The sequence below is a fragment of the Melozone crissalis genome, unplaced genomic scaffold (assembly GCF_028551555.1).
Source record: "Melozone crissalis strain CALT ecotype California unplaced genomic scaffold, PUWL_Pcris_2 ptg000013l_1, whole genome shotgun sequence".
Lineage (NCBI taxonomy): Eukaryota > Metazoa > Chordata > Aves > Passeriformes > Passerellidae > Melozone > Melozone crissalis.
The window spans coordinates 32,504,800-32,526,996 of record NW_026535791.1 but is presented as its reverse complement, the minus strand read 5'-3'; positions in this window follow the sequence as shown (position 1 = coordinate 32,526,996).

Here is a 22,197-nt window from a genome sequence, read left to right as displayed (position 1 = left end):
TTATCACTAAGATTTCCATGCGTGAATGAAATATGCAGTGTTTTGTTGATCAGAATGAGAAGAAATGATTAAAAATAAATTCTTTATGTAGTTGGAATATTTGCTTCAGCACAAAAATATTTGAAAACCATCACTGAAGTAAAATACATTTGGATTTGATTATTTCACTATGTCATCTTAATAGTACTGTTCCCTGCAAATTGCCCTAACAATGTCAGTCATACTATTTTTGTATGTTATTATCTGAGGCAGCACAATCTAATTTTTTTACCAATTCTATATTATTCATTGGCATTTAAACCATTGTTTCAAAATTTTAGTTTTGTTCAGAAATTGTAAATGAAAAGTATTATAAAATAATGTCATCTAGAAGCGACTTGTATTTTTTCTTTCTTAAAAAGTTTAATGAGTATGTTTAGGGAATGTCCTCTGCATGCAAATATGCTGAAAAGAAAGGATGCTTCACTGACACTTCCCTATATTTATTATACAATATGATGCTCATCAGCAAAAAATCTGCAATTAGTATATTCTCAACAGAAACAAGGGAGTGTTAAATTTATGGTGACCTAAGGGATGCTAATTAATTTGAAAACTTATGCCAATCCCTCTGGGTCAAACACAGAAATAAATACATCATTGCATTTCTTTGGCAATAGCATTTATTATCTAATTTTCACAGCTCTACTTTAAAGCCAGATTGCTATTTTTAATGAGTCCAAAGTGGTAATGCAGAGGAAGACAAAGATTAATAAACACATGCAGCATCATACTACATATTGACTACATCCAGAATGAATAGGGAAAAGGATCTATTTGTTCTGATTAACAACTTCAAGATCAGGCCTAACAGCAGCAAGAGAAAAATATTTATGGTTTTGGGCATATTTTAAAAAGTTTCTGGGTCCCAAACAATAGTTCCTATTTATATAAGAGACCTAGCTCTGCTTTATATTTACATTTAGATAGCTATAACAACTGATAATAGGTTTTGCTGTTATCTCAGCCATGCAAAAGTAGAAAAGCGTTACAAGACCATCTGTTTGTAACTGTGGTGATAAATTTATAAATAATACAATATTAATGAACTTGATAAATCAGCTTAGTTTTGTGAAATAATTTTTTTTTTTTAATGAACATGTTTACATTGCCCAGATGCAGAAAATTTAATGGATTGCGTAAAGGTAAGCAGAGATTTTGAAACTTTAAGATTAATGATTTTTTACTTAGAGCTAAATTCTGCTTATCTCTTAATTAGCACCTGGCTCAGAAAAATCAAGCATGCTTCTTGCTACATCCTCATAGAGTATCATTTTACTGCTGCACATTCTGAAGTAGCTACGGCAATATTGATATCACTAAAGCCTTTCCATCATAATATTGAAGAGATTCAACTGCCTCTGTGAAATGAAGAGTGAAATAACTATACCTGGAATCTCTCTTCGTGTCCTATTTTAGTGATGTGAAAGGAGCCAAGGACAGTTTCTGTCCTGCCACCGTCCTGTCCTTGCCCCTGACTTCCTAGAGCAAGCTGAATTTCTCTTCCAGCCTGGCTCTGTATTTTCAACTTAATACATCAATGTCCCACCTAACTCTTTAGGTGGTAAAATACATTTAACTTCATCTCTGCTTTGAAGGCTAAGCTGAAGCCCTAAATAGCACACTATCAAAAACCTAAATAAAAACATGAGTTCTCTGAACCGACTTACATCTCCAGTGTCACCAGGGTGAAGAAACATAAATGTACTGGAGCAGGTGACAGCTGTCTACTGCAAGTACCCTATACCCTGCTGTTTCAGACTTCAGAGGAAAATGCTTGCAATCATCCACTTTTGCTGTGGAAGTTCCCAGCCTTACTAAATCCTTGGCTCATGTATTGCAAGTTGTCAAGCAGTAAGAAAACACAAGTCCTCGGTAGTGCTTTAAATAATTTACTGGTATTGAGTAGCTGAAAATTAGTCTAGCCCACAGATGCAGTGTGAGTTAGTACTTTAACTGATTGCTAAAAAAGTTGATGATACTGAATAATAGAACAGCCTGCAGTTATCCAGAAAGCATATATTGTAGCAAGTTGTCATGCAGTGGTACCCACAAAGCAAAACTGCGTTCTGTATCTGGTTCACAGGTATAGATTAAAACTCAATCAGCATCAGCACCTTGAAACAAAATTGGCCTCCTGTCACTTCAGATGACAAAGTTTCTTCCCCTAGTGCAGACTAGTCAGCATGCTCACCTTGAACTGGGCTTTTCCTCCCCTGCTTTGGTGCCCTCCACGATGGCAGCACAGCTTCAGCTGGGCTGTGTGTGCTGCAGTGTCGTGGGCTCTTTCCCTTTGGGCAGCTGGCCCACCTGCCCTGAGGTCCTCTGTAGGCTTGCAGCTTCCTTGCCAGGAAGGGCCTGGTGTGTCAGGCGCATTCTAACGGGAGGCATGTGCCCCAAGCCCCCAGGAGAGGAGCCCGGGGGTGCTTTGGGATGTCCCAGCTGGGATACATCGTGCTGAGCTGAAGCCTGTGACCTCAGAGACTGCCTGAGATTTTCCTCACCTGACAGCAGCATGTCTTGTGCTGTGCCTATTGCACCATGCCATTTACAGTTGGATGTTCCTGTGCACTTCAGTGCCAGCTCTAATTGCATGGTGCTGTATCACCTTTCCTTTTGACTGCTGCCTTCTTGCACTTCATGTGTTAGCAAAGACCTTTACTGTTCCTAGGAGAAGGTAGGAAAGACATCAAAGATAAAGGGAAGAGAGAGACAGGGAGAGAGGATGACTCAGACTTATGAAAGTTTTTGAAAAATTCTGCAAAAAGGATTCTATGGTAAAACCTATTATAAATATGTACTGTGATACTGAAAAAATCACTGACATTTCTCCCTTTGCTTTAATGTAGTACAGGAGCATTTGTCAAGATGAAGTACATAAAATTTATTTTCAGAAACCTCTCATCTTGACAACTGTAATCTGAAATGAGTGAGAGCCAGGAGGGCTCTGAATATGTTCATTCAAGTCCCCTTAAAGAAAAGGGTTTTTAATGAGAATGCTCAATTTCCAAGAAGAGTGTATAGCTGCTAATTTATTCAATAAAAGAAAATGCTACTGTTCTTCCATTTATATTTTCTGTAAGGTCAATTACCTCTGAGAAAACTCATTTTTAACCCTAGCTGACATAATAGGGAAAACCCTTAATATTAAATTCCAGTGGCTGCTGAGACCAGGAAAAGTCTGTTCATTGTTGACAAAACACCATAATTTGATGCAGATACTTAAGCACCCCAAAAGTTTATTACCATTAAAGGTTGGTACTTCAAGGGTTGAAGGGCAACTGGGCAAAAGGTTTAGCAATATTAATTTTGGAATCAGAGTATCTCCTTGTAGTGTACATAACCCAGCAAGGGATAGAAACACTAACTCCAAAAGCGAGAGTTGCTGAAGTCTTTTATCCTTCTGGGGTGGCTCAGGTGGACTGTCATTTTTAGTATTTTGTGGAATGCAACTACTATCTTTGCATGGGACTTTGCTCTGATATTTAAAAATACCAGCTGGGATTTGGGGATTCCATAGGTGTCTTTGTGCTGTCCCTGTGGTGCAGTATAGGCTGTGCTAGGGGACAGTCACTCCTGAGCTGTAGTCCTCAAAAAGACACCAGTATCTCTGCACAGTGTGTAGCTCTCACTACATCAACTGGACTTGGATATTAAGCACCTTTGCCCAGCCCTTAAATGCTTTTAAATATCTAGCCCTCAGATACAAAGGTGAGCACTATAAAAATTAAAGTGTAAACTTTCTTCTAGTACATGGTTGTGTAGTACATGGCACATATTGCAAGAGGAGGGTGAGGGAATACTAAGTCAAAATTTCTTCCTTCTCTAAGCAGTGGCCATCCTCCTGTGCACAGAACAAAGCAAACATCCTGTGAGAAAAACAACAGTATAAGTCATTGTTACTCAGAATATTTTGTCACAGTAATTTAAGATTTTTGCCTGAGAATAGAACTGAGCTCAATGAAACAATTCTGTGAATTGTGCTCTTCTTGATGGTTTAATTTGGTTTACTTCTGCATAAGAGATATGTACATACATAAATATTTGTACCAAATAATCACTTTCTCAGCTAAGAGCAGCACATATTGAGTAAGTAGCTTCATAATTTGCTATAGATATAATAGAACCTTATAAACTACCATGTGGTACTTCATGTCACTGTATGTGTATATCCTTAAGTTTTGCCCTTCTTCCTTCTACTTATTTGCCTCAGAAATTAAAAAAAATCGAATAGTCAGCTCTTCTGAGCTGCAGGAGAGTGTCTAGTGCATTCACTCAGCTTAGGAGCCTTTTGGTATTATGGAAGAATGGCAGTGTAAGTATAAAAGGAATAGAAAAAAGACAGTTAGTTAAAAAGTGCTAATTTCTGTAGAGTTTGAACCAGCAGGAGTCTCTCTTGTTCTGTTCTTCAAGAAAGCACATGCAATGTCTCAAAAGGAAGGGTTTTCCAGCTGATAAAGAACAGTAAATTGTAATGCATTTTTTACTGCAGAAGTAATTACAACCATTGTAATACTGCTTACACGTATATGTTTTCCTATTCAGCACAAAAACTCAGAGCTGCAAAATAATGAATGTGGTTTTGATTTTCCTTTTTAATCTCAGCATATTAGGGAAGTCATCTTGATGAAGGCTGCATTAGTCATAATCATACCTGCTGTTACAAGGAGAGTGTATGGAATAACTGAAACACCGAAAAATATTTAGGCTCTTTGATCAAAGATGTATAATGTATGTAAGAGAAGGCATTGGGATAATATTCTTTTAATAATAAAGTGATATTAGCAAACTTCCAAAATGTTGTATCTAAGTAAGGAGCAACTTTGGCTGTTTACAGTTAATCTGAAAAGGAAGAATAAAATAAAAGAGACACATGTTAAGAAAATGGATTTTCATCTTATAAAAAGAAAACCTAGGGAAAAAGAAAATATTGTGCTTAATAACTGAAGTGCAGGATGTGTAATTTTTTACAAAAGTCATGCATAGGTTAAAAAGGAATTGAAAAATTGATGTTAAAATTTTTTTAAAAGGTGTTTTTAGGTGCTTAAGAGCTTGGATACATTTTCAGAAGGGTTATTAACTTACATCAACTTTCCCAAACATTTACAAGTGTGAAAGTGAATTCTGAGGCAGTTATTTGCAAGGACAAGTCACTGTGGTATTTTCTAAGATGACATTTTTGTTTCCTGAGAAGTCTTGTGAGAAATACAGCTTTTGGGAAGAAAAAGTGTATAATGTAAATTAAAAACTTAATCAGTATTCAGAAAGCATATCAAACATGTTAAAGGCCAAACAGGTAACAAGAACAATGAGACCATTTTCCTGAATGTGTATAACCAGTAATGATTCTCCAAAAAGAATATAAATTTCCGTTGAGTAATGACAGAAGAGAGGGCCCACACCTTTTAAAAAAATAAGTTTTTGAAGGAAGTGAGGGACAGGAGATTGACAGGAACAAGGAACTAGGAGAATGATAGTAGGAGACAGTATTATAGCTACTGCCATGTCAGTGCTGCAAAGGAAGAGGATGTTGAGGGTGGAAATGCAGCCATCACTGAGTAGAGAGAAGTGGCATATGCTTGCCATGGTTTTAAGGCCAGCTCTCCAGAAGCCTCTAGTCTTTATGAATCATGCATCTGATACACAGAAACCTTTATTTAAAATATTAAATTAGTGTTTGAAACACAAAAGCCAGACTGCAAGAAAGAGAGAGAGGGACAATTTAAAGGGGCATTTAATGGCAGTAGAACAGTTGATGGCTTTAAACTGAAAGAGGACAATATCTAGATTAAACATGAAAAAGAAATCCTTTACTGTGAGGCAGATGAGGCACTGGAACAGGCACAGGAAGTGTTCAGGGCCAGGTTGGATGGATCTTTCAGCAACCTTTTTAAATGGCAGGGGAGTGGGAAGTAGATGATCTTTAAGGCGGTGCCTTCCAACCCAAGCCATTCTGTGATTCTATGATTTTCCTTCTGCAATAACTGAATACCTGAGGTGACTCATCTGGGTAATCCAAATGTCAGGGGCACTGTTTCCTCCTTGTTCCTACTCACATCCACCATATCTGAATCATAGTCAACACCCAGCCTTTTCTTCACAGGTGTCTTTCCCCAAACATGACACAGTTGTACAAGAAATCACAGCCAAAAAATGCTCTCAGCTGTGTCAGACAAAAATTCAAAGCAGTGTCAAGTGCACAAACAGAAAAATCCAGAGTATGTGGGCAGACCTGACTAACATACTTCACTAAAGTCCTGCTATGCCAGCCTTGATTCCCTGAATAGTTAACACCAAAAAAGAGAAGAATCATAATTCCCACAAAATGTCATGCATTAGGGAAAGAGCAGCTATTCATTTTAATGTTGTAATGAGAAGGAAAGTCAAGAGCAGTCAAGTTCACAAATTCCCATTTTCTGAATGTTCACCTCTGCTTTGAATATCACCTCAATATTTTCAGGGTTAAAACTTTTTGTGTGGACAGGAACATTGCACATTACATTGCAAAACCTACTCTTCACCTAAATGCTTAAATGAGCTAGAGAAATACCTCATGGAAAAATTCTCTGCTTAATTTTATTCAGCCCTTCGCATTTTGTGTAAGCTGTGAGGACATCAGATAAGACCAGAAGCAACTTCCCAGATGCATTTCTTTGCAATGTTTGATATATCATTGCAAAGGACACTCTGTTTTTCATTAACCTTTCTGTCTATGAACATGTCTTATTCAGTAGAGACTAAAGCTCCTTGTGTTTAAATCACTTCTTTTGTAAGGGAAGATGAATTTCAGGGAGTGGTAGAAGGTATTTTATCTCATGTGAAGCACAGGATTAGTTTTGGTTTGGTTTGGTTTGGTTTGGTTTTTAAAAAGCTATGAATATGCTATGTTGCAAAAATACTAAACTCTTATCCAAATATTTGGGGTTTATTCAAACCAGGCCCAACCCTAAGATTTCACATGCCCACCCAGTATTTACTTGAAGTTTCCAGAATAGTACATCTCATGTATGATATGTCTTCCAGGCTGATTTAGAGTTCATACTTGTAGGCTTGTACTGAAGAGAGCTATCACGGTCTCTGACAGTCTAGCTTAATAAACTCACTAAGCTCATATATGCTTTAAAGAACTACATCAGCTTAAAAATGGACAAAAGGCAGTATAAACTCAATTTGATCCCAGGGGTAGCAAACATTGTAGATCTAGCATGAGGGACAATTTTTTTCTGCCTTCATGCAGTTTGCAAGGGTGCACAAGAACTGAAATGCCTGTCTTATTTGCTTTTGCCCTTTGGGTAATCAGTATCATTTTAGTAAGCTTCTGACTGTACTCCAGGATATTGGTAATGAAAGCCAATATCAGATGCATACAGTATAAGACAACCTTATTGCAGTGCTGCCACCACACATCATTGCTATCAATTTGACCTTGTCAGCACACTCTGCAATATGTTCTTTGCTTTAGGTTTTATTACTGCTATTCTTACTGTCTGCAGGAGTTACGTGATCTAATTGATCTCTACAGCACACTCACCCACACAAGGAGAATAAATGTTCTGTCTCCAGGCATATTATTGTAGTGATTTCTTGCATTTATCCACAGCTCATAAGTGAGCAGACCTGTTATGTGCATTATTATGCACTGCAAGGTATTTTGCCTTTTAGATAAGATCTTGCACTGTCTGTCATTCACTCTCCTTTAACATGAGTAAAGAGCTTATTAGGAATGCATACTTCATCCTCTGAGATTAGCTGCTGTCAACACATTTATGCCACCATTTATTCTAAAAATGTTGCCGGGAAAATGCCATTCAACAAACATATAGTTTTTGCATGCTTATCTTCAGTGTATTAAAATTGTATTCAGGTCACTAAGTCAAATTGAAGAGCTCCTGAAACCAGAAATACATAATGTTTTTCAGTTACAATAGCAGTGTAATGAAGAACTAAATGCATTCTAGAAGGAAGAATTATAGAATTGTAATAAATGGATTCTAAAAATTATTTTAGGTTATGAAATTGCAAGGAAGAAGTAAACTAGCTGTTACAGCAGTTGGAAAACTTTTCAAGAGTCAGAGAAGGACGACATTTTGCTGGAAAGAAAAACCAGCATTTGTTAATCACCTGTTTGAGTGGTGAGAATGGAGAAAGCTGATGAAAGGGAGAGGCAACAAAAGGGCAGAGAGAGATTTAGGAATGAAAATAATGAAGTGGCATGGGAAGAATTAGGACAAGAAACAGCAACAGTTATGATTGCTTTGGAATAAAGAGTCAATTTCAAGTAATTTCTTTCAATCTTGCAAAAGCTGGGAATTTTATCTGATATGATCATCTTGGTTCCCCTGATAGTCTGCAGAGAAGGTTATTCCAAAGGCTGACTCCTGTCTTCCCTCAGAGATATAGATTGCTAAGCAGTGTGAATTATAGATGCTTTGTTCTTTCTCTCTTTCAGCAATGATTCTGAAGAGAGTTTAAACTGACTGTCAACATTTTGCACGGCTTCAGTCAGGGGGGATGCATTTCCCTAACCATATCAAGATGGTTTTACACCTACAACAGTACAAGCTGGCAAGCAGAAGCAGCTGGGCTGATGCAACTAAATATGATAAAGGTAAGGCTAAACAAGGTTAAACCTAGCATGAAGTTGGCAAAAATGAATGGAAGAATGATTCCTCAGTGTCATTATCAGAAGAGCTGATAAAAAACCCCAAAACAATCCCCTCCAACAGAACAGTCTTCAGTGGATTTGTTACAGAATTATGGGTAAATAATTTGATAATTTTGATAGTCCTTAAACAGCCTTATACTGCACAGAGGAAGACATAAGAGTGCATTTATTTAATCTTATTTTCTTCCAGAAAACATGATGTTTCCAAATGAAACAGCTTCATTCCTTTGAGGGCATGTGCTTTACATTCAAATCTTTAGTGAAACAATTTGGTAGATTTCCCCTCACTATTAGAGGCAGCAAGTTAGTGGTGGTAGAACATGGAAAGGACAAGATGAACGTTAGAGCAACAACATAGTTCAGCACAGGAAGAAGCCTATATGTAAGTATTTCTTAAGTCTGTGTTTATCTAGAGTATATATTTTCTAAATATACATGAGTTTAGATTAAATCAGAATTATTTGCACAGACATTAAAATTACTAGCAACTCAATCTTTTCTAGCCTTAAGCTGAAATACCTGACAAACATAATGTTACATATCAGAAGGTTATGCCAGTAATACAAATCTTGTGGACAGAGAACAGAAAAAAATAAAAGGATAAAACCCATTAAAAAAAAGGAAACAAAGAAAGGAATATAATTAATAGAGTAAAACATTTTATACATACTTTCAGAAAGCTTCCATTTTAACTATTTTTTCAAGTGCATCTATATCTTTAATAGTTACATTATCCCTGTCACTACAATACACATTAATTTTTATATTAATTTTTTAGAAAACAATGGAAACGTAACTTTTCCTCTATTTCTATTGAATAAAATTCTTCATTTTAGGATTTATTCAGTGCTGCAGCATGATTTATTAATTTATAGATTATTATTGTAATAATGCTACTGTAGTGCTACTTATACAAAAAGTTAATTCAGATCCAAAAATCAATTTAGGATGGACAAAATTAATTCTGTTGTAGATATACTCTGTATGTTCTGTGCTATATTTAGGTAATTGATGCTTTTCTAATGTCATTTCATTAGTAGCATTGAGAAACTGCATAATGAAACACATATCTGTGTCTTTAGGACAATAAAAACTGTCTCTAGTTGAAAAGAAATGTGTTCTATGATGGAAATTCACTTAATCTTAAAGGGCAGAGTTACAATGTTTGACTAAATGACTGATACGTGCACTAATCATCACAGGTCAAAGTAGGCAAAATTAAGCAAGAGTCTTAAGACAGCCCCAATTATTTCCAAGATAAAAGAAACTACAGGAAAAAAAAAAAAAAAAAGAAGAAATATGTGAACTTGTTTTAAACTAAAAGAAACTAAATTAACTATTGGTATGTCACAAGCAATAACACTGCACTTACTAAAAAAAAAAAAACAAACAACTGAAACCCAACCAAAAAATAATAAGTTCAAAAAGAAAAGGAGGCTGATGGAAAGTTGGAAGAAGAGATTGTGAATATTTGTTTCCATGGCACATTTTTTTCTCTCAAACACTTTCACATCCCTTTGTTGCTAAGAATATTATTCCTATAAATAATGTGTGTTTGTAGGAATGTTTGGGCTTTTTTAGTATGTGTTAACAAAGTTTGCTATTGTAGTTATAAGTGCAAAAGCTTACATTTCTAGACAAAAGTTATTAAAATAAAAGCACAGACATCTTTTAAATGTCTGCGTCCACATTAATGGGCTTACTAAGAGCAGTAACAAGGTTTCAAAGTGAATCCTCTGGCTATCCCTGAGCATTGATTCAGTTTGACAGGGATATGCATTAACAAGTATTTGATTATTTTTAAAGTTACCCAGAACAGGAGCTCTGGTCTCAGATCAGCCTCAGATGCACTTACAGTGCTGGGGCAGATTTAAGAGTTTGAACCAACGATTTGTCCTTTTGGACACCTTTACATCAGGAGGATGGAAGGGACATTTACCCAGAGAAACTGAGTAAAACTAACCTAGAGGATGTAAAAGCCATATTTTATATTAAATATTTCATATATTGTCAATATAGGCACTTTTCAAATGGTATTTTGATAGAGTCCCTATGGTGCAAAACTGCTTTCTATTGTGGACACAGCATTTTTCATGCACTTTTCATTATTTACTTTTCACCTAAATGAGACAGCAGATAGAAGTGGAAACAATTAAATATGACAGGTCATCAGATACCAACCAAAACCACATAATACTGACTGCAAGCACTTAGCATGCACAGCTTGAGAAGTATTCCAAAGTTTAATTAACCCATACTATGTTTTTCCAACCTACACTAGAATAGTTTCAAAAATAATTCACCAACATGTATGGAGAAATCAGAATAATTTTGCAGTTCTTTATTAAATGAAAAAAAAGAAGATAAATACTTGATTTAATTGCAATTGATAATATAGGCAAGAACTGGTTATATAAAAAGTTCTATTGATGACTTGCAGGATGGAATTCTATGTTCTTTTTCTATTAAATTACAAAGGAAAGAGTTTAGCTGATGTCACCACTTTGCACCTAATTACTTTGGAGAGACAACCTAACAAACGTGCCTTTCTGATTAGGATTTATGGATTTTGTGTGCCCAAAGAACTAAAAGAAAAATTGTCAGTAGAATTCTCTTCCATCATGGTTAATATGTACTTCCAGTTCTTCTGAGTTCCATTTAAATCTCTTTCTCTTTGCAAACAGCCCCATCTCTTTCATTCAGCACTTACCTTTTCTTAGCCAAGACTTTTCAGTGCAGACATTAATCTCCTTGGCTTTCAAGGCTGAAGTGTCCCTAATGTTATAATCAGCTTTTTATTTAGGAGCAACAGAAGGCAGTTCCCAATAGCATAGACAAAGATGATTTATTTTAGCAAGCCAGCAAGATTTGAGATTTTGTGGCAAGAACAAAAGGCACAAAAGACCTCAGCACATCTGAACTGTACACATCTGATCAGTATGTTTGCTCCTCAAAATTTACACTCTGGTCTAGACAAAATCCCAGAAGTAATCTTTGCAAAGAGGAAGTGAATATAAATAGTGATTGCTAAACATGGAAGGCCAGAAGTTGGAGGTTTCTAACAATCCTGTTTAGAGAGATACTGGCTGGAACTCCTTTGCCAGAAAAGCTTTATGTAGCTTGGATAGGGAGAGTGCAGAGGGTGTTCTTTCATTGTGAGAAGCCTGTGTGTTCCACAGCAGGCACAGAGACAGTGTTTTACAAGTGCTAGGAACCACTGTGACATCTAGGAATTATATAAAAGTTCATCATCATACACTCAATTCTAACTTGAATATTACCACACTAAAACAATGTAAGCAAGAACAGTATGTAAGCATTTTTGTTGCATTGCCTCACAGGGCATAACACTGTGAGTCAGACAATTCAGCTTTTTGCATAAGTAAGAGAATAATGTGACCACCAAAACTGAAAAGAGAAGTTGCATATAAGAGGCATCCAAGTAAGACAAAGTTGCAGAGGACAATATAATCACAGGGGTCGGCAAATCCCCAGGACTTCCAACCACGTGTACCATGAGAACTGGGAAGGTATCCTTCACCCTCAAAGCAGCATCAGGAGGAGATGATTTCCCTCCCGAGGATGGGAGAGCGAACTGCAGCAGCAAATAGCATGAAACAGCAAGCACAAGTGAGAAAAACTGCAGAAGAAAGAAGATAAAATAATGCACATCTGACTTATCCTGCCAACAGCTCTCAAGGCTGATCACCTTGTTCTCACCAAGGACCACCACAAACTGCAGCCAGCAGTGGCATCAGTGATGTGGAGCTGGACTCACACAAAGGTAATTCAGAATTTGAGTGTTGAAGATAAATTGTAAACTTTGTGTTGAGGCTTTGTTGAAGACAATCTAATAAACTTTAAAACAATATTGATTGTTAATGTGCAATAACTAAGCACTGCCATGAAGTGTGCTGTTAATGAATGAATTTATTAGACATTGTTTTTGAAGTCTAAAGGCAATCTGGCTTGTTTGTTTTCTAAGCACTCTTGTCACAGTAATCATGTTTTTTCTTGGTTTTTCACTGTGTGTATAGATACACACACATATTTTCAGTTGTAAAGTAACATAGAACTGCTTTTGTTTTCTCAACTTTATACTCAATTGTAAAGAGACAGACATCTTCATAACAGAAGAGGTAAACCAAATCTGAATTTTTAAACTCTTTTAATTTGAAGGCAGGTATTCACTTATATAATAATATCTAAAATCGTTACCTTTGCTATTCCTTTACTTACATTTCCACTCTGTTTCCTGTGGACACAATATAAATTAGTCATCTCTGGCAAATTGCCTAAATAAAGAGTTTAGCTCTGAAGTTGCTGAGCTTTTCACCTTCCTTATATCAAAAGTCATGAAGTCAGTGAAACTGCTCAAGCAAGCATAGTAAGTTCTTGCTTTCTTATAGTTTAAATGGACATTAATGAAAGTTTTCTCTATTCTGAGAATTCTGACTCTAAACAAAAACCAAACAACTCAAGGACTTGTTAAAATTATTTATGACATACAAATTAAAATACCTTAGCTATTCTTAGTCTTTGTACTTTCCTGGTTGAATAATGAGTTTTAATGTCACCAGTCAGGCAGTGACTCAGAAGATATCACTTTTATCTCAAAATGTTAGTCTTAGTTTGTTGATTAAAGAGCTGATTCTGGGTCTTTCATTCCTAATTTGCTGCCCACACCTTCAGTATTTCTCTTAAGTCTCAGTGTGTATTTCTTCTCTTTAAAAAACACCCTAAAATTGGACCTGTTTTTAAACACAAGAGAAGCATTATCCTCTCCAAGAAACACACTGAAAACTGTAATAGACACTATGAAAGTCTGGATCCTTATGGCATAAAAAAAGTAATCTCACATAAGAAAAAGACAATTATATATAGTAATAAAACATCTTGATCATGATACACAAATCTTTATTCATCGTCTAGTAATTTTATTTGTGTTCTAATCTGTAGTTAACTGTTTATATGGTAGCCATTAATAGCCTTAACTTTTGGATTCTTCTTTGGTCCCTTGTTTTTTTCCTCCACCTTGCTGTCTCCCATAACTCAGCAATTTTTTACTTCTGTTATATACCATCCACTTGACCTTGTTTTCCTTGAAGCAGTTCTGAAACACAAAGCCAGAAGGAAAGCTGTTTTAAAGATATATCATAATTTTCTTTCATTTTTTTTTTCTTTTTTATGAAAAGGCCACTCTGACTAGGCTTGGCTTTCTGCTTCAGAAATTTCAGGAAAAACAGGAAAAGATAGCAAAAGAAATAGTTTACAGAATAGTACCATGCCATCCTATTGCAAAGGACAGCAGAAGGTGATGAGGTCCAAGAGCATATCAAGAATAAATGATTAAGGCTATCTAGGTTGAATTAATTAAGATCTACAGTTAGACTGGTATCAATGACCTAAATTCTTGTGCTTAACATTCTGAATCCTTGGTACAAAGATTACAAGAGTTCCAAATACATGGGTGTATGGAAAATACTTTTCAGACATACATCAGATCAACAACTGGACCTTCACTAATAATCCTTCACTCAGATTATGCTCTTATCAAGTTATATGTATTATTATTCTATGTATTTCATGCTTCTATAAAACCTATTAAAACATCAAAATTGGATATCAATTAAGAAATAACTTTTCTAATGACAGATTAAAAAATAAATATAGCAAGCTTTCGGGTTTTTTTCCTTCTGAACAGGCTTTTAAAAATCAAACTGTCAGTGAAGATGTTCTGACATTTTTAACCAGTTTTAGTCTCAAAAGTTACATATGGAAGCTTTAGAAGCACATAATGTGTATCAACTGCAGCTGTAACAACTTACTTGAAATTAACTGAAGCTTAAAAAATAAGACAAAGAATTGAAAATCACAGGCGCAAATTTTTAATATCTTGACATGTAATTCAGTTCCTTGAGATACCCTGTCAGACATTTGCTTTTGAGCTAGAGATACCAGATTGTCTTAGCATGTGGAGGAAAAGCATACCTCCAGAATGGATTTATTTTATTTTCATCCCAAAATAAATGTCCAGGATGACACTTCTGCACAGAAGCCTTTTTCTTCTCAGAAGATGAAATAGAAAACCTAGAGAGATTTTCACAGTTTAAAGTATTTCCTTAATCTCCCTAGGTTTTATGGGCATAGTCAGATGAGAAGCGCAATCTCATGTGTCTCTGATTTTCAAAGTCCTTGAGTTGCAGTAGAAAACCTGGGGGAGTTCAATCAACTGATTGCTATATAAATATAAAGATAGTGAAATACTGCATAAAAACATGTTAAAATGAACATGAATTTGAAATGTAATCCTTTGTTTCACTGCATTGCTCCCTCACAAATCAAAGCATTCATACTCTATTGTCCTTTTTTCCATAAACTGGTGACTTACAAGCGAGAAAAGAGCTTAAAGAACAGAAGCTTGAATCAAGATAGTTTGAAAACCAGAAACAATACTGTCATCCCTGTAGAAGACTAAAATAAATGAAAACTGTTTTCTAGAAACTAAAGAAATGCATCCATAACAGGAAGTTAATACATGTCAGGGACAAGTAGTAAATTACTGCAGAAATTGAAGATAACACAGGTACATATTGCACATTCTTGTTTTTAAAGAATGGAGAAGATAGTAGCAGTGGGGTAAAAATAATGAAAGTCTAGTGAAGTAATACCATGGAATAAAGCAGAATTCTTAAGGGACCAGAATTGCCAACTGCCTGCTCTCTCATCTTCTAAGGGGTAATAAAGAATTCTCTAAATAGTTTATCACCCTTTATCTCTGGTATTATTCAATTTAGCTGGAAAATAATACTTTAGAATATATTATATAATGTAACTGAGAAAGAAAGGTCACAACAATGTTACTATATGAAAGAGTTATTCTATATTTCTTTTAAAATATGGATGCAAATTAAAAGTTTGCATAAAAGTTGTTTTTTTTAAACAAAGAATAAATTTTAATGTCTTGGTGTTTACCTACCTAAGATATATTGCAAATTCAAAATCCTAAGCACATACTCTTTGTCCATTATTGATTTATTTATTTTTAATATTTTCAAGGATATAGTGATATTAAAGTTTTATTATGCTTAAAATTTAAATATGTTTTAATGATACCTTTTCCCTGTATTTTGCTGGAGAACTTACTTAAGGATATGAATTTTTATTTTTTATGTTACATAGCCTCAGACTCACATAGGTGACTTCTTCAATTTTTATTTCAAGCAGAAGCTTCCATTGTGAGATGAACCCTGGAGAGAAAAACAATTACAATGACAGTTACTGCTAATAATGATCCCAGGTCAATTTTTCTTCTCTGCACAAATATGTACTTGAAGAAAAGTTATATGTCCCTGCTTGATGTAGAATGTGGATTTAGGTGTTGGATTCTGACTCAGAAATTGTACAGAAAATTTTCTTTGGATGTTCCCATTTTACTTTCCTCTTCCTCTCCCCCTCCTACACCCTCTTCCCCTGATGACAGGTTTTGGGAGAATTTTGAAGTACTTTGATTTTTACTATGTTGAAATTATTGTAAGCTGAATCAATTTAGAGACTGAATTCAACATAATGCAGTTACCAAGTATTTTTCCTACTGCTGATGAAATGTTTAATATCCCTACTATGAGGTGAAAAATCCTGCAATCTAATGAAATAGAAGCAGGGGAAATGAATGATGCATAGTAGAGATACCAAGCATGCAATTGATTTCATAAATGCTTAATCCCCTGACTCCAGCCCCCTAAAAAGCAAATGGTTATATGTGTATTTTCTGCATTTCACTGGCAATCAACACAAAATGCTTCATATTCCTCACAAGAAAAAATTCTTTTTGAGTATTATACAGAGTGGTTTTACACAGTATGAAAGTACATTATTCTCTCAAGCTGAGCATGGCAAGAACAATTCTATTAAGCAGTTTAAAACAGATAATGAATAATAATGTTGAGGTCTGTGGGAATCCAAATCTGAAGTGGTCTATGAGGGGATATTTGGATATGCTGTTCCTGCTTGGAGAAGAAAATACAGTGTGTGGATTGTTAACTTACATTTTAAAAGCTATTGATTTAGCATAATGGACCACAGAATATTTCTTGAGTAATTTTAAGGCAGAGCAGGAATAGTAAAGTCACAGCAATAGCTTGACAAAGGGATCTGGAGTTTATTTAAATAAATCAGAATCTGCAGTGCACTTTATCATACTATAAAGCAGAGATCACAAATGTTGTTAGGAAAAGAGAAAACATTATACCTGAACAAAGCAATCACAGAAGCATAAAGACTGGGGAACAAAAGAGAGACTGTGATTTCCTCTGAGTCAAAAATAAGACTTTCTTATTGCAGTCACCTAAAGGGACAGAGATATTTAGTGCTCCTTATATCATGATTGTGAAAGTAACATTAGCATTCAGTGCCTCTTGGAGAAGAAATATACCCATATACATATTTAAACATAGATGATCTATTTGCAGCATGTGATTGATTGTGAAATTAAATTATGACATTAAAAAGGATTTTAGTACATATTAATGGATAGGTATAGGGAGAAAGACCTCAATAAGTAGATAGATAAAGCACCTACCTGCCATTATAGGTGAAAAATCAAAAAGGCTGATTTTCAAAACTCATTCAACTGTTAATTGATATTAAAGGTAATGGTGAGTTTCCCAAGTCTCTGTCTAGTGGACAGTGGAAGTCTTGTCTATGGGAGCTAACAGAGGAGTTTATTTTAAACCAAACTCATTTGTAACACATTATATATACAAATATACAAAACATATTATACTGAATTGAAGGAGATGCTAATTTCATACCTTGTTGGCTGGATATAAGCAGTCACCTGGCATATGAATAATCTAGATTTTTTTTTGTCTATTGAGCAAGTAAAAGTTGTAATAAGATCTTAAGTTTTAAGTTAGTTTTTCCTGATTATCTTAAAGAATATCCCTTTTTTGAAGTTCATCTGTCTTTAAACGTCTAATTTTTCTAATTGGCAAAGGAGCAATCCATGTTTTTTGTGTTTGCTGTTTTCTATCATTATATAAAGCAACCTTGATTGCCTATTTTTCTTATCAATTGTTCCAGGGAATCTTAATCCACATATGTTCAAACCACCACTATCACATCCCCTCCTCCCCCGCCCCCCAAACAAACAAACAAACAAGCAAACAACAAAAAGGTAAAAATACTATTCACATAGCCAATAAAACAAACAAACAAACAAACAAACAAGCAAACAACAAAACAACAAAAGAAAGAAATCCAAGCTTTGCTTTAAGGAAAGATTCAGAACTGTGATGTATCTTGCACACAAAATTGCATTTATCAGTCTTGACCTCCCTGACAAAATTTTGTATTTTCACTGACTCTCAGGTTTTAAACTAATTTACATTGGCAGCAATTATTTTGATAAAATTGGAGAACACTACTATTGCCATTTGAGGATTTAATTAAACAGCCTTGGGCACTACATTATAAAATGAGTCATAGAGTCATGTCACTAATGTTCAAACTGTGTTTAAACTTCTCATTGTGGCTGTTTATAATAATCTCCATCTCATTGTTCTCATTAGTTGCAAGCAAAGCTGTAACACATCCACCAAAGAGATAGGGCTTTTGGCTCTTTTAAACTCTTTAATTTTTCAAGGACTAAAATATATTTCAAAGGAAGTAAGAAAATGTGAAATTACACCATATTGTCTATTTAGAATTCTGTACTCTTTTCAGAACAGTAGGAATTTTGTTTGGGAAAAGCTCTGAGACAATTGAAATGACTCACCTCAAAGTAAAGCTAATATATATTGACTTTAAAGATAGAAAAATGTTGTGGAGAAAATAATGAGCTTCTCTTTGACAGAGAAATGATCTTCCAAATGCTTCCCAAGACAGCCCTCAGTTTGAGACCTGCAGTGCTTTGTGATTCCTTATCCTGCTGTTACCCAGCGATCCTTCTCTAAAGGGTCTGTTCACTGTATTTGGAAAATATGGTGCTTTTTCTCAACCATGGATGATTATGTCAATGCCAAGACCTAAATATTAATTGAAAAGATATTATGTTTCTGAACAGTATTTTTGATTTAGGGGTAGCGACTGCCTTGCACTGCCTTATTCTCAGTTACCAAAGGAAATCAGAGTGTTGAGGATTATTTTAACAGTGTTTTTTCCTAACATGTTATAGCCTAGTACATCATAATAGGCAGGAAAATTTTACAAGTGGACTTCAGTAAAAGCTGTGTCTTAATCCTCTGTGATGAACTACCAAGTTTCCCTAAAGGAGAAGAGAATCCTTCCCATTGCAGAGGGAATCACAGCAATCTTATGCAAGGCTTCCTCCCTGCTGTATGAATCTTGAAGTTTATTGTGGTTTTTTTCCCTCTGGTGCTGAATAAAAATTAACATGAACCAATGGTACTAGCAGCTGTGCCTTTGCTGAAAGGGTGGGGTCCATTTACAGTCTGATCAATAATAGCACTGGTGGAAAGCCTAGGGAAGTCAGAGCATCAGCTCAAGCACACGCCTGTGGTTGTGCGTGTCCTTAACTGTGGGGAAGCACAGCTCAGGTTTGTGCTGGACAGCAGGCTGCCAGCACACAGATAAATTACAGGGTTCAGGAAAGGCTGGAAATTTTCTCCTATATGCAGTCCAGGTGAGGTCACCTTGAGTTAGGAGAAAGAGCCTTAGGCACAAAATCTGAACCCTGACATTTCTCACAGAATAAAGCTTGTTCTGTTTTATTTACAGGGATTCTATTCCCTACAGCTGAGAAGAAAGAAGTATTCCCTTCCCAGACTCAGTCACAACCCCCCATATTTTATTTAGTGACCAGACTATCCAATCAATACAGAAATGTTTAAACCATATTATTATAGTAGCAGACATATAACCATTTGTCTGATTGCAAATAGCTTCCATGCTTATCATGCATGCCCAGTAAGAACAAGACCTTACAATACTTTCTTGCATGGATCCATCCTTTGATTACATTCCAGATAGAGCTTTTAATTTTTAAAAAAGAAAATTATTCCCCATGTGGTCTCTTGGTATGTGGTGCACAAACTTTAAGACTTGCAATCTCAGTGGTATTAAATCCCACAGAGATAAACACAGCAGCCTGCTTTAGTCAAGGAAAAAAAATGTACACTGATTTTTTTCCTTTTTTTTTTTTCAGCATAAGTTATAACTCTACCTGACTGACAATTCCAGTTAGAAAAGAGTTCTTGTAAGAATTTCATTCTGTGTGTGAAAGGTCAGAATCAGAGGTTAAGTGTTCTACAGCCAGGCTCTAGGCTTGTTTTTACAGAAGCCCAGAGGAGTAAAAACATTTTCAAGTGAAGCAATAATGGGTAGAGATAAACAAAACAAAAAAGCTCTGGAGGGAAAACAAAACCAACCCAATCTTCTGTGTTCTAAGAGGAAGAGCAGAAAATAAAAAAAAAATCAGAATAAGAAAATCTTTTCTCCAAAAGACTTAAATATAAGAACCTGTATCTAACAATATGAATAATTTATATTTTAAAAAGCCAACAAAACTACTAACTCTCCCTGCAATCTATTATTGGAATATATTACAATTATCTGCATAAGAAACTATAAAAAAGAGAACTTAAAAATTAAAAAAAATATTAAGGCATAGAGAAGCAAAGTGAAATTATCTATACAACCTAACTTTGCCCCAAGATGCTATTATGCATTAACGATATGATTCTACTTTTTATTTGTGTTCTTGAATGAACCTGAGGAGTGACTTTACTTGTGAGAACACTACTTATCACTCACTTCTCCTTTATGTGGGCAACAATGAGTAAAATACAGACAAAAATGATAAAATTTGGACCCTTGTGGAGAGAGTTTACTATCAACTGCTAGTTGTCTTGTATTTTTAATTGTAGATGAAACAGTACCATTATTTCTCTTTCACTTGGTCTCTTTTTTATATATTAAAAAATCGATCCCAATGCTTGCTGTTTCACATTCACATGTTTCAGTTCACTACTACAGTCAATCATATGAGGAAACAAGGCTGGATATTGCTGCTGTGGGAACTTGAGGTGCTTTTTGACTGTGACAGGACCTGTCAAAGGATATCTTTGCATAAAAGCTGGGAACCTGTGCACTTTAAAAATAACTTCTTGGTTTATAATGAGAGAGAGAAAAGCCAGAAGAATAACAGGAATTTTTCTACATATCAGCAGGTTTGCTCACTACTGCAGTTCCAGTCTATCTGGGCCCCTAAGGATGACAGTAGAACTTGTCAGAACTAAATTACTGAGAGTGTTAACAGTATTCAAGCAGCAGCCAGTCAAAGAAGAGCCTGCCCACTGCCTATTCCAGCATTTACCTTTTCATGTGCCTTGAGACAAGGTCTCTTTACTCTGCATTATGGCATTGTGAGAGGTGTATTTTCTCACCCTCACAAATGCAAAAGGCATTATAATGGCTACTCTATCACATCCATGCGGGTATGTCGAGAAAAAAGCAGGCTATAAACAATATAGTTTATTTCTGTTCTAAATAGAAGAACAAATTCTGTTCATTATTACTGAATATAGGAAATACTTGACAGCTATTAACCTGTATAGTATTTAACATTAGTCTTGCAAATGGAATATAATGTAAAAGTTTTTGCTGAAATATGAAAAAATCTGATGATTCATAATTAAAAAACAAGTTCAATTTGGATAAAATTTCTCATTATTATTACAGGTTATGTATTTTTTATTATTAATATTTTTATTATTTTGTGTCTAATTGCCACAAATTAATAAAATCTAATTGCTCTCACCATATCATATAGTTATATTTTTGACACAGGCATTTCTCCTGTATTCATTTTCTTTTTTTCCCCTTTTTTCAATAAATATCCCAAATATTCATGCTATATATACTTTTGCTTATATAAATTGAATATATATGTACATCTGTGAAATGAAGCATTGTGTACATGATATTTTATTCTGAGACCTAATGTTGAGCTATTAAACTTCAAACCAGTTAGGATTAGCTGTTTCAGCCCAGAATGAAGATATAAGTACCTGGCAACATTTTAAAAGGTGGCAAAACTAATAAATTACTAAAATGGACTGCATAGATGGACTCCCTATGTACTCCATTTTCTCAAAAAATTTGATTCATCCCATGTGGTTTTCCTTGGAAACATGGGTCAAACCATAGTGAAGGTATTTTTCTACATAAGCAGTCACATCTATTTGGAATTTCTTCTCTCGGTTACAATTTTTATCTTCAAAGACAAAGAAATCAAATTTACCACAGTATTCCAAATAGATAATTTTCTTTCTCAAAAGTTAGTTCATCTCTGAATCTGAAACTCCTCAAAACTGCGAATTTAACACCCATGGAAACAGTACAGGTTGCTATTAAACTAGACCATGATTCAGCCTTTAATATCCTCTCTGGGACATACTGCATTTTCTTCCTTGGAGAACATAATTTATTCATGTGATATGTTGCTTTTATATTTTCATTCTTAAAAAAAT